Source organism: Zingiber officinale, chromosome 4B, assembly GCF_018446385.1.
Source record: "Zingiber officinale cultivar Zhangliang chromosome 4B, Zo_v1.1, whole genome shotgun sequence".
Classification (NCBI taxonomy): domain Eukaryota; kingdom Viridiplantae; phylum Streptophyta; class Magnoliopsida; order Zingiberales; family Zingiberaceae; genus Zingiber; species Zingiber officinale.
This window is the reverse complement of record NC_055993.1, coordinates 127456228-127468630: the sequence shown is the minus strand read 5'-3', so window position 1 is coordinate 127468630 and position 12403 is coordinate 127456228.

Genomic DNA, 12403 nt, shown 5'->3' with positions numbered 1-12403 from the left:
ATTTTTTTTCGAAATGTGTTTTCACAAAAAAATTGAAAAGTAAAGAGAGATTTTGTAAAAGATCATGAAAATTTTGTAAGAGAGATTTTGTAAAAGATTTAGTAAAAGATTACTTTTACTTTTTCAATCAGGGCTCCCCTTAACTTGACACATTCTTAGGACTTCTTGTTAACCACAAGTAAAACTTCTTATGTGTCAAGGGGGTTGATCCAAATTAAAAGAACACAAAGTTTGAAGGTGAGTTTCCTAAACATTTAAAAAATTTGAAAGTGATTGTGCACCGAAACCTTTTAAGAAGACCTTATCAGCTTAAGTTTTAAAATGTTTACTAAATAACAAAATAATTTTTTAAAACATGTTAAGTCGTAATGATTTTTGAAAAGTATGGAGTGTTATATATATATATATATATATGGAGGGGATCGGGAGGGTTAAACCAAATGGAAACCATGCCAACGAATATTTTCAGTTATTCTAATTCATTATGAATATATGCAAATAATATCTTTATTTTGGGTTAAATCTTGAGGCAATGTTAATTGCGGTTAGTATTTATTATTAATATTGCTAATTAACTGATTTAAATATTTATTACATTTTTAGTGTTTAATTATAATTAAATAAACATAGTAACTTTTTTTGCGCTATAAATGTTAAGATACCGAATGTGACGCCTTCCCCTTCGTCCCTCGTTCGGGCGATAAGATTTGATTAAGTCTTAGCACTTTAAGGTATAAAGAGAGGCAAACGATCTCATTCTTTGGTTCATCATTCTTTAATTTAAGTAGGATTAATTAAGTTTGTAGTTAGTTTTAATTTGAAGTTGAATAAATTAGTAGATTAATTAATCTGTTAATTTTTTAAAAAAATAAAATTAGGAATTAAGCAAATTAAATAAGTTCTTAATTTTAAGTTGTGAAATTACGTTTATATAACATAGAATTAGAATTAATTTTAATTTTAATTTTAATTTTAATTTTAATTTAACTTTAAGTTTTGGTTTAGTTTAAGTTTAACTTAAATAAAATTTAATTTTAAAGTTTAAATTTAATTTTAAATTTAAGTTTTATTTTAAGTTTAAAGTTTAATTTTTAACTTAATTTAAGTTTCAAGTTTCACATAATTTAATTAGTTTAATTTAGTTTAGTAAATTTTAAATTTAATTTAATTTAATTTTTAGTTAAGTTGATTTTAAATTTGATTTTTAACTTTAGTTTTAGTGTTGATTAAGTTAGTTTCAAATAATTTTTAAATTAGTTTTAGTTCAGATCATTTTTAAGTTAATTTTTAAAATAATTTCTCAAATCATTTTTAAGTTAATTTTAAAAACAATTTTTAAAATAATATTTGAAATAATATTTATGATAATTATTAAGTTAATTTTTAAAATTCAAAAATAATTTTTAGAATAATTTTTAAGTTAAAAAGATTAAAAATAATTTTAAGTTTAAAAAGATTTAAAATAATTTTTAAGTTTAAAAACATTTAAAATAATATTTAAGTTAAAATAATATTTAAGTTAAAATAATTTTTAAGTTAAATTAATTAAAATAATTTTTAAGTTTAAAATAATTTGTAAGTTAAAAGAATTTTTAAGTTAAATTAATTTTTAAGTTACATTAATTAAAATAATTTTTAAGTTTAAAAATAATTTTTAAGTAAAAATAATTTTTAAATTAAATTATTTTTAAAAGTAATTTTAAATTTAAATTAATTTTTAAGTTAAACAACTTTTTTTAAAAATAATTTTTAATTTTTTTTAAAGTTTTAAACATATTTTTAAAAGAACTTTTAAACAGATTTTTAAAAGAATTTTTAAATAAAAATTTAAATAATTTTCAAAAGAATTTTTAATTTTTTTTAAAGTTTTAAACAATTTTTTAAATGAATTTTTTTAAAAAAAATAATTTTTAAAAGAATTTTTAAACAATTTTTAAAATAATTTTTAAAATAATTTTTAAATAATTTTTAATAGAGTTTTAAAAGATTTTAAAAGAATTTTTGAATAATTTTTAAATAATTTCTAAAAGAGTTTTTAAAGATTTTAAATGAATTTTAAAAGAATTTTTAAAATAATTTTTAAATATTTTTTAAAAGATTTTTAAAAGAATATTTGAATAATTTTTAATATTATTTTTAAATCATTTTAAAAATATTTTTAAAAGAATTTTAAAATAATTTTGAATAATTTTTAAAATAATTTTTTAAATAATTTTTAAAAGATTTTAAATAATTTTTAAAATGATTTTTAAGAGATTATAAATAATTTTTAAATAATTTTTAAAAGATTTTTCAAGGAATTTTGAAATAATTTTTAAAATGATTTTAAAATAATTTTCAAAAGATTTTAAATAATTTTTAAAATGGTTTTAAAGTTATTTTAAATAATTTTTATAATGATTTTTAAATAATTTTTAAAATATTTTTAGAAGAATTTTTAAATAATATTTAAAATGATTTTTAAATAATTTTTAAAATATTTTTAAACTAATTTTAGAATATTTTTAAAATTATTTTAAAATTATTTTTCAGAATTATTTTTCAATTATTTTTGAAAAATTTTAAGAATTTTTTAAAGAACTTTTGGATATATTTTTTAAAAGAATTTTTAAATAATTTTTGAAATAATTTTAAAATATTTTTTATAAGAATTTTAAAATATTTTTTAAAAATTATTTTTAAATAATTTTTAAAATATTTTTTAAAAATTATTTTTAAATAATTTTTAAAATAATTTTTTTAAAAAATTAAAGAACTTTTAGATAGATTTTTTAAAAGAATTTTTAAATAATTTCTATAAGAATTTTTAAAATAATTTTTAAATTAATTTTTTAAATATTTTAAATAATTTTTAAAGATTTTTTAAATTAATTTTTAAATAGTTAGTAAGCAGATCTTTCCTCCTCTCCCTAGTTAGGAGACTACAGCCATGATCTTGAATTTGTTTCTGCTTAGGAGAAGCTAGCCAACCTTTCATTATTTTTACTATCTCAACAAATCAGAGCCCAGGCATTTTTTTATTTCAATCTCATCCCAAGGTAGTTTTCTTCAAGAAACTGTCTTCATTTAATAAGGGATGGAAATCCTATTACTTCTTTATCTAAGTGTCCGATCCCGTGTCTTGCCTGACCAATTGGCAAGTGGATCTTCCTCCTTTGCCTGAGTTAGGAGACTACCACCATGATCTAGAACTTGTTTCCCCTTTAGAGAAGCTGGCTGGCCTGCAGTTCAACATCCCTCAGCTGCTGTAGGAGGGCCTCTTTATGTTTTGACTGAGTCCAGTCTAAACTGTTTTTCCCATCTCTTTGGGTAAAAATGGTTATCTTATTTTTTATGCTATCACTAACTGAGGTCTTTTCTACTTTGTGCAATGGATGCCATATTCAAGACGCTAGCTTTTGAGACACTGCGAGTGGAAGAGGCCGAGCTAGATCAGCGAGGTCAAGCCCTTTTGGCTGAGAGGGAAGATTATCTGGTCGACCTCTCCGGAGAGGCCTCTAGCTACTGATCGGGCGATGTTGGCACGACAACGAGTGTGGAGAAATGCCTTCCCTTGCTTCCGAAACATCCCTGAGGGTCAAGCACAAGAGACGTCGCCTGGTTACCACTAAGCAATCAACTTCTAAGCCATTGCGAGCAGACACCTCCAGTCCACTCACAGTCCAATCCAAAGGGAGATGGTTTCCCAGCTTAGTAGGCCCCCTATGACCTCCACTCCTTAGGTGTCCTCCCCTCCTCCGACCATCTAACATGCAGGGGATTCCTCTGAGCCTGATCTGTCCCACAAGTTGAAGAGTCGCTATCAATTTTCGACTGCCTTCGATGTGCCCTCCGCTCAGGGGGCAGCCTCACCTTCAAATCTACCTCTGGCCTATGGGGGGATACAACTGAAGGGTTTATTGATAGAGGTCTAGGAGGGAGTGATGACCTGGATTGAAGGCCGCACCATCATGGGGATGACAGATGGGTTTGCTCAAGACATAACCAGGGTGAGTTTCTGTTGGCTTATCCTTTTAACTAGAACACTACTAACACTACTTTTTAGTTTTGGAGAGTTTGGATAAACATATCCCGAGCCTTGGTGGATCTGGCCCGTGAGAACGTGGTACAAAAGGGGCGGGTAACAGAATTAGAATCATTTCCAGCCTCCCTCCATATCCCCGACATGGTTGCACAACAGGAGGACCAGACTCAAGCTGACTTGATGAATGAGCTGGAAAGGAAGACACAAGAAGCACTTGTGTGACCATGCAGAGGAATGACCTAGTCTTTGTCCCTTTCCATGTCTAATGGATAATAAAACCAAGCCTACCCTTGCGGGTGGCGGCACACCCTGAACAGGCTATAATTTTCATAAGTACTTAGCAGATATCGAGTTGTATATGTTGAGCGACAAATAAATATTGCAGCTCGAGTGATAAATCTAGTGATGAAGCCGTCAATAAAGTGGAAGACCGTGTCTCGCTAAGAACCTGGTTGACGTACATCCGATCTGGTTGAGGGTGCGTATTAGGAACCCTGTCCAAAGGTCTGCTTGACTCTGAGGCTAACCGGATGTATACTGGGAGCCATGCTCATGAGAAGTGGGGAGCGAGACCCAAAAGTCCGATCAACGCTATAGTCGACCAGCTATATATATCTTGATTTTGACTACCACCTCTTTTTAACTTTAACTATCAAGGTCTGACCAACTCTATGGATGGTTGGATTTAGATGACTATCGGATGTCATAAATGAGGAGTGAGGTTTTTATTGATACACGTGTTGGCTCATCAAGATAATGATTTGCCTATTACATCTGTCACAAAGGCCCTTTCTGTAGGTCCCTTACGACCAGTAAGAGGGGGGTGGTGAATTGGCTTGCATAATAATAAACAAACAAAACTTTTCTTGAACTTTACTGTTTGATTAAAACTAACATTTGAATGAAAAGAACTCTAATTAAAGGTAGAAAGAAGAGGCAGATCTTTTACTTTGTGTGCAATAAAGGGATTGCTAATCCAAGACGTTGAAAGCTCACTATCCAATCTCGGAGAAGCCTCTTATAATAGTTAAAGCACTTAGTTACAGAACTAAATAAAAGAAGAATTGTTTACAAGTGTTGTATTTAGATACTGAGTATAGGGCTATATTTATATCCCTACTCTGGGAGCCTAGAAGGGTTCCAGGCGCTTGGGGGTGGATAGAATTTTATCCTCATCACAACGGATTGTGACAGCTTAGCTCGGCGATAAGCTTTCTGATTCAGGCGACTGGACCTGCTTTGGTCGCTCGGACCCTGTTAAACTCAATCCGCATCTAGGGCGCCCTCGAGGGCACCCTGGGAACCAAAACATGGTCCGGGCGCCCGGACTAGGTTCGAGTGCTTGGAATCGCTCCAAGCGCTCGGACCAAAATCAACAGTTAGTTGACTTTCAGTCCAGGTCTTCGGCTCCGGGTTCGCCTACTTGGGTGATTTCGGTCATCTGGAATAGGGCTCACCCGAACTCATCTTTTGGCCTTCTCAAGCAACCTTTTACTTCGGCTTCTCGTCCCTCAGAACCGCCGTGCGCTTCCTTCTTGTTAGCTAGCGTACTCTTCCGGAACGCCTCGTCCCTCAGACGCACCAAGCCCATCGACTCTCTCCTTTGCCATCCTTCTCACTAGTTGATTCTTTCGCTTGACTTCTTATACTCCTAAGTTCTTGCACACTTAGACACAAGGTATCAAAAGACAACAGGACATAACTTGACTTGGTTGATCACATCAAAACTATCATGGGGTATTTAAAATCTCTCCATTTTTGATGTGAGCAAACCCAAGTTAAGTTAGGGTAAACCAAAAATAAATAATAGAAAACTAGCAAGTACATATTTTGCATTTTAGAAAAAATATGCAACAGTCAAGTTGTACCCTCCCCTAGACTTAACATCTAATTCTCCTCCTTTGATCACATTAAAAATATGAGTACTTTAAAATGACTTGGAAATAAATCTAAAACAAATTCTAAGGGAAAATACTATTATGACTATCATCCAGAAAATTATATAAATTTTGAAAAATGTAGATTTGTATAATTTATAAACCAATTTTTGGAAAAATAATTTGAAAAATATTTTTAATTATGGAAAACTTCTAAAAAATTTTATAGCCATTAAACTGACATAATCAAAGCTGTAAAAAAAAATTCACTAAGTTATGAAATTGATTTAAGAAAAAATATAATATTTTCTACAAAAAATTGTATTTTCAAAAAAAAAGATTAAAAATAGTTTTCAAGCTAAAAAAAATCATAAAAAATTTTCTAAAAATATAATAGAGCATTAATTTTTATAAAAAATTAAATTTTCAAGAATTGATTTTTTTTAAAAATTTAATATTAAAATTTATATTTGGATAAATAATTCATAGAAAATTCACCAACGGTAAAAAAAATATTAGATAGAAAAAATGATAAAGTTTTGTAGGAAAATAAATTTTACAAAAAATAAGTTTACAAAATAATTTTAAAAAATTTTAAGTTAAAGCATATGAACTTTGTTAAAAAATTCATAGAAAAATAATACAACAGTCAAAAATTTTAAAAAAAAAATTCTGTAGATGAATGATGAGATCCTCTTTCTTGGAAAAATTAAATTTTAATTAATTTCTAATAGAAATTAATTAAAATAATTTATTTGATAATTCTAATCAAGCAACAAAATTAAATCTATTAAAAGTATAACAAGAATAAAAATTTAATTTAAGATTGATTTTGGAACCAAATATAGGTTCTTTCCTACAGGGTCAATTAAAAATTTCCTAGGGATATATTTTGTTAACAATTTTCTAATTTGGTCCTTATGAAATATAAGATGCCAATTGATTCCCTGAAAATTTCTAAAATTTGAAGGAATAATATTTGAACATGCATAATTTTTTAAATTTTGTACTTGTTCTTTTAAGTTTTCATTTTCTATTTTTAGTTTATCGAAATCTTCCAATTGACAAAATGTTACTAGGGTTCCTTTTAAATCATTATTTTCTTTTAATAATTTTTTATTCTCAATTTCTAATTTACAGGAAGTTTTAGACAGGATTTTTATAAATTTAAATGACTTATCAGACGGTAGAGATTATGACTTACCTTGTCGATCTCATTATCTAAGAGTCCCCCTAATGAGATGCTCTCTTCTGACGTTGCTCCCCCTTCATCGATGCCCTCGATGTTTATTGTGAAAGATCTTGCTTCGTCTTCTTCTTCTAGGTGACTTGCCATCAGCGTAACTCTGACATATGCTTCGATTTCTGATTCTAATGAAGTTTCGTCCCATGTCGTCTTTAGGTTCTTATGCCTTTTCTGGGTTGATCTCTTTCCTTGTCCTATTCCTTGTTTCAATTTTGGGCAGTTGTCTTTCACGTGTCCTTCTTCATTGCAGTGGTAGCATTTTACCTTTCTTTTCCATCTTTTACCTTGCACCTGATTAAAGTTATTAGTTTTAAATAAGTTTTTAAATTTCCTTACCATAAACGTCGTTTCATCATCATCGGGAGAAGTTTTGGATTCTGGTTCATCTCTTTTTGCCTTTAGGGCAATATTTTGCTTCATCTTCGATTTTAGATCTGCATTTCTAGATTCATGAATTTCAAATGTCGAAAATAACTCCCCTAACTCACTTACCTCTAAGTCCCTAGAGATGAAATAAACATCTACTAGGATTGACCATTTGGGAGTCGTAGGAAATGCATTAAGCGCGTACCTTAGTAAATCTTGGTTGATTACCTTTTCTTTGAGATTTGTCAGTTCAGTGATGAGTTCCTTGATCCTTGAGTGGATTTGTGTGATGGTTTCACCTTCTTCCAATTGGAGGTTGAAGATATGATTTCAGAGCAGGTCCCGTCTCTCGAGTTTGGCTTCGGACATACCTTCGTGTAGCTCTAGGAACTTCTCATAAAGTTCCTTTACTGATTTGTAGGTGTTGATTCTGTTAACTTCTTGTGGAGGTAACACGCTCAGTAGATGGAATTTGGCTCGTCCATTTGCTACGAAGTCTGCTTGCTCCTTCTTGGTTCATTGATATTCTTCTTTGTCCTTGGGTGCTACAAAATCATACTTTAATATTAGTAATAAATCAAAATTCATTTTGAAGAATACTTCCATATTTCTTTTCCAAATGATGAACTCCCCATCGAACTTAGGTGGGTAGATGTTCGGTTAGACCATCTCTTGTGCTTCGGTCAGCGATTAGTCCTTCTGAAATGTTCTTTCTCTGATACCACTTGTAGGTACCTTGCGGCTGACAAGAGGGGGGCGAATTACCCTGCACAATAATAAACAAACAAAGCATTTCTCAAACTTTACAGCTTGATTAAAATTAACACTTGAATAAAAAGAAACTAATTAAAGGAAAAAAGAAGAGACTGATCTTTTACTTGGTTTGCAATCAGGGGATTACTAATTCAAGACGTTGAAAGCTCACTATCCAATCTCTTTCAGGTGGAAAAGCCTCTTACATCAATTAAAGCACTCAGTTATAGAACTAAAAAAAAAAAGAAGAATTGTTTACAAGTGTTGTATTTAGCTACTGAGGTCAGGGCTATATTTATAATCCTGCTACGGGCGCTTGGAAGGGTTCCGGGCACCTGGGTGTGGATAGAATTTTATCATTATCGTAACGGATCATGACAGCTTAGTTTGGTAATAAATTTTTTAGTCCGGGTGTCTGGACCAGGTCCGAACACTTGGAATTGCTCTAGGTGCTCAGACCAAAGTCAACAGTAAGTTAATTTCAGTCTGAGTCTTCTGCTCCGGCTCCACTCGCTTGAATGATTTCGGCCATTTGAAATAGGGCTCACCTGAATCCATTTTTCTATTCTTTTGAGCAACCTTCAACTCTGGTCTCTCATCCCTCGGAACCTCTGTGCACTTCCTTCTCGTCCACCAACGTACTCTTCCGTAGCGTCTCATTCTTCGGACGCACCTAGCCCGTCGACTCTCTTCCGTGTCATCCTTCTCGTTAGCTGCGTCTTTCGCTCGACTTCTTTTGCTCCTAAGTTCCTATACACTTAAATATAGGTATTAAAAGACAACAGGATCTAACTTGACTTGATTGATCACATCAAAAATACCACGAGGTACTTACACTTTCTCTACTATTGTCATGTGTTTATCAACTTCATTTTTTTAGACGTGACAACTAGCATGACTTTTCGTATGTCTAAGAATCTCTTTCTCTTCTAATCAGATAGTGATTGTAATTAGCCTAAACAAGCAAATGGTCCATTTTAAAGAGGTTTGTAGGGTTGTTTCTTTAAAAAGCCCTAGCGATTGCCTTTCATCTTATTATGTTCCTCTTGCTCCATGATGCCAACTAATCCTTCATTCCTGTAAGTTTCTATAGGTTCTCGCCTCATTTCCTAGTACTCCTTGGATCCTACTCCTCACATCAACCATGAATATTTCTGGCGTGTGGTATACTATGATTACCTTGGAGTTCAACAAGCTAGACTTAGACCACATTCGTTTCAAATATGAAGTTCCCGACTCCTTGCACATGATTATACCAAGTGGCCAGGACCATCCCCTATATTCCTCCCCATGGTTACCAGAGATTGCAAGAAAACATCTATCTTCTCTTTGGGATTGGTTGGACCAGGAATAAGTACTGTAAGAAATATAAATTCATCTTTTATGCACATCCATGACCATAAATTGTGCGGTGTTAATATTTTTGGTCCTCTAGTGGCCGACTATAGGAGGGTGAATAGCCCTGAAAAATAAATGAACACCCTTTCTCGACTTTTCAAACTAAATTAGGCAATCACTTGTAATAATAATAGAAAATAAATTCATAAAATAAAGACAAAGGCAAGAAAGATTTACTTAGTTTGCAATCAGAGGATTGCTAATCCAAGACAAATGAAGCTCACTAAAATCTCCTTTACGCGGAGTAGCCTCTTACAACGTTAATAGCTCACAAGAGTAGTATAACAGAAAGGAAACTCATTTACAAGTGTTGTTATAAACTACTGAGATCAAGGCTGTATTTATAGCCCTGCTCTGGGCGCCTGGAAAGGCTCTAGGCACCTAGGCGTGGATAAAAGTTTATCTGTGTTGTAACGTATCGCGACAGCTCAGCTTTGGGATAAGTTTTCTGGTCTGGGCGCCTAAACTTGCTCTGGGCACCTAGACCCTGTTAAACTTGATTCGTAGTCGAGGGTGCCCTAGGCACCAAAAGTGGTCCAGGTGCCCGGACCAAAGTCAACAGCAAGTTGACTTTTTGTCCGGGCTTCCGCTCTGGCTCTGCTTCGCCGGGATGATTTTGGTCATCTAGAATTAGGTTCACCTGAACTCATCCTCCGGCCTTCTCCTTGAGCAATCTTCTGCTTCGACTTGTTGTCTCTCCGAAACACCGCGCGCTTCCTTCTCATTCGCCAGCATACTCTTTTGCAGTGCCTCATCCCTCGAACGCATCGAGCCCGTCGACCTTCTCCCGTGTCATTCTTTTTGCCAGCTGCATCTTTCACTCAACTTCCTGTACTCCTAAGTTCCTACATACTTAGACATAAGACATCAAAAGATAACAATGTTGGATCGATGAGTTTCGCTAGAGGGGGGGTGAATAGTGATTTAAAAAAATCGAGTAAGAATACGCAACAGAAAAGAATAAACAAAAAGATAGAGCAACGCTAACACAAGTTGTTTTACTTGGTTCGGAGCCTTCGGCGTCTCCTACTCCAAGTCCCGCACTCGTTGAGTGCTTTCGTTGGGCAATCACTAATAATTCAAAGAATAATTACAGTATTGAAGTACAGGAATTATATAGAGAAAACAAAACCGACAATAAAAAGATAGAAAAAGAAACAACACTTTGTCGGAGAGTTTTTACAGCGTTGCAGGAGCACAGGAGAGCAAATTGTAAGTTGTTTCGTTGTTGTTCTGCTCAAGCCTTCACCCTCCTTATATAGGAGGTTCGAGGCGCCCAGATATCTTCAGGGCGTCCTGAATGTGACGTAGCCGAGCCAACCGGGGTGCCACACCTGGCGATGCGGTGATAGGGATAAAGTTTTCTTCCGATCGCCCGGATCACTTCAGGGCGCCCAGATTCCTTCCGGGTGCCCGGACCTTCACTTTTCAGCAACCTGTAAAAAAGAGTTAGTCCGAGGTAAAATGCAAACTATCCTGCAAAACAAAGTGTTAACTCAGTTAAAGAATAAAGTAGTAATTAGATTCCGTCTCCTCGAGACCGGAATCTAGTCACGATCTCAACTTAGATTTCTGAAATGAATCTAAGTCGGATCGACGCCTAATGTTCCCTTCCCGGGAACGCGCCCTCACAGTCACTTCCCTCCAGTGACTTACCTTAACTTACCTGCCAGACGTCCGATCAGCCCTTCGACCCGTCTGGACTTCGTGTCAGCTACTTGGTCAGCCCGTCGACCTAGCTGAGCTTCCCTGCAACACTGAGTTAGCACAGTATTAATAGAATTCAAGTATAACTTGGATTACCTCCTAGGGTTGCCTAGCTTCAGTTACTAAGACTTCCATAGTCTGGCTTCACTCACCAGGACTTCCTCCACCTAGCTTCACTCACCAGGGCCCGGCTTCAGTCATCGAGACTTCCACCACCTAGCTTCACTCACCAGGGCCCGGCTTCAGTCATCGAGACTTCCACCACCTAGCTTCACTCACTAGGGCTCTGCTTCACTCACCGGGACTTCCACCACCTAGCTTCACTCACTAGGGCCTAGCTTCACTCACCGGGACTTCGACTTTGTCTAACCTTTGGTTAGGACTTACCTTTGCTAGTCTTCCAATCTTGACTAGACTTATCTCTCCCAAACATCAAGTCCTGTTTGGGTCAACCCTTGGTCATATTGTCAAACATCGAAACCCTAGAGGTCGATTGCACCAACAATCTCCTCCTTTTTGGTGTTTGACAATTTTCTTAAGTTAGACTTGGGTCTTTTAAGGGTTAATTCTCAAGATTTGAGAAATTCAAAAAATTTTGAGAGAAGTTAGGAATGTTTTAACTTTTCTAACTTAAGATTTTTCTAACTTAAGATATCACTCTCCCCCTTTGGCACACATCAAAAGAATATAAATTTAAGGTTAGTTTCTATTAGGTTTTGCACCAATAATGTGCGAAAAAAACTTTCCAAAGTTTTTGTAAAAACACCTTTCAATGTAATATTTTAACATATTTAATAACTTTTGAAAGTTTAAGTATATTTTTTTTTTGAAATGTGTTTTCACAAAAAAATTGAAAAGTAAATAGAGATTTTGTAAAAGATCATGAAAATTTGTAAGAGAGATTTTGTAAAAGATTACTTTTACTTTTTCAATCAGGGCTCCCCCTTAACTTGATACATTCATAGGACTTCTTGTTAACCACAAGTAAAACTTCTTATGTGTCTAGGGGGTTGATCCAAATTAAAAGAACAC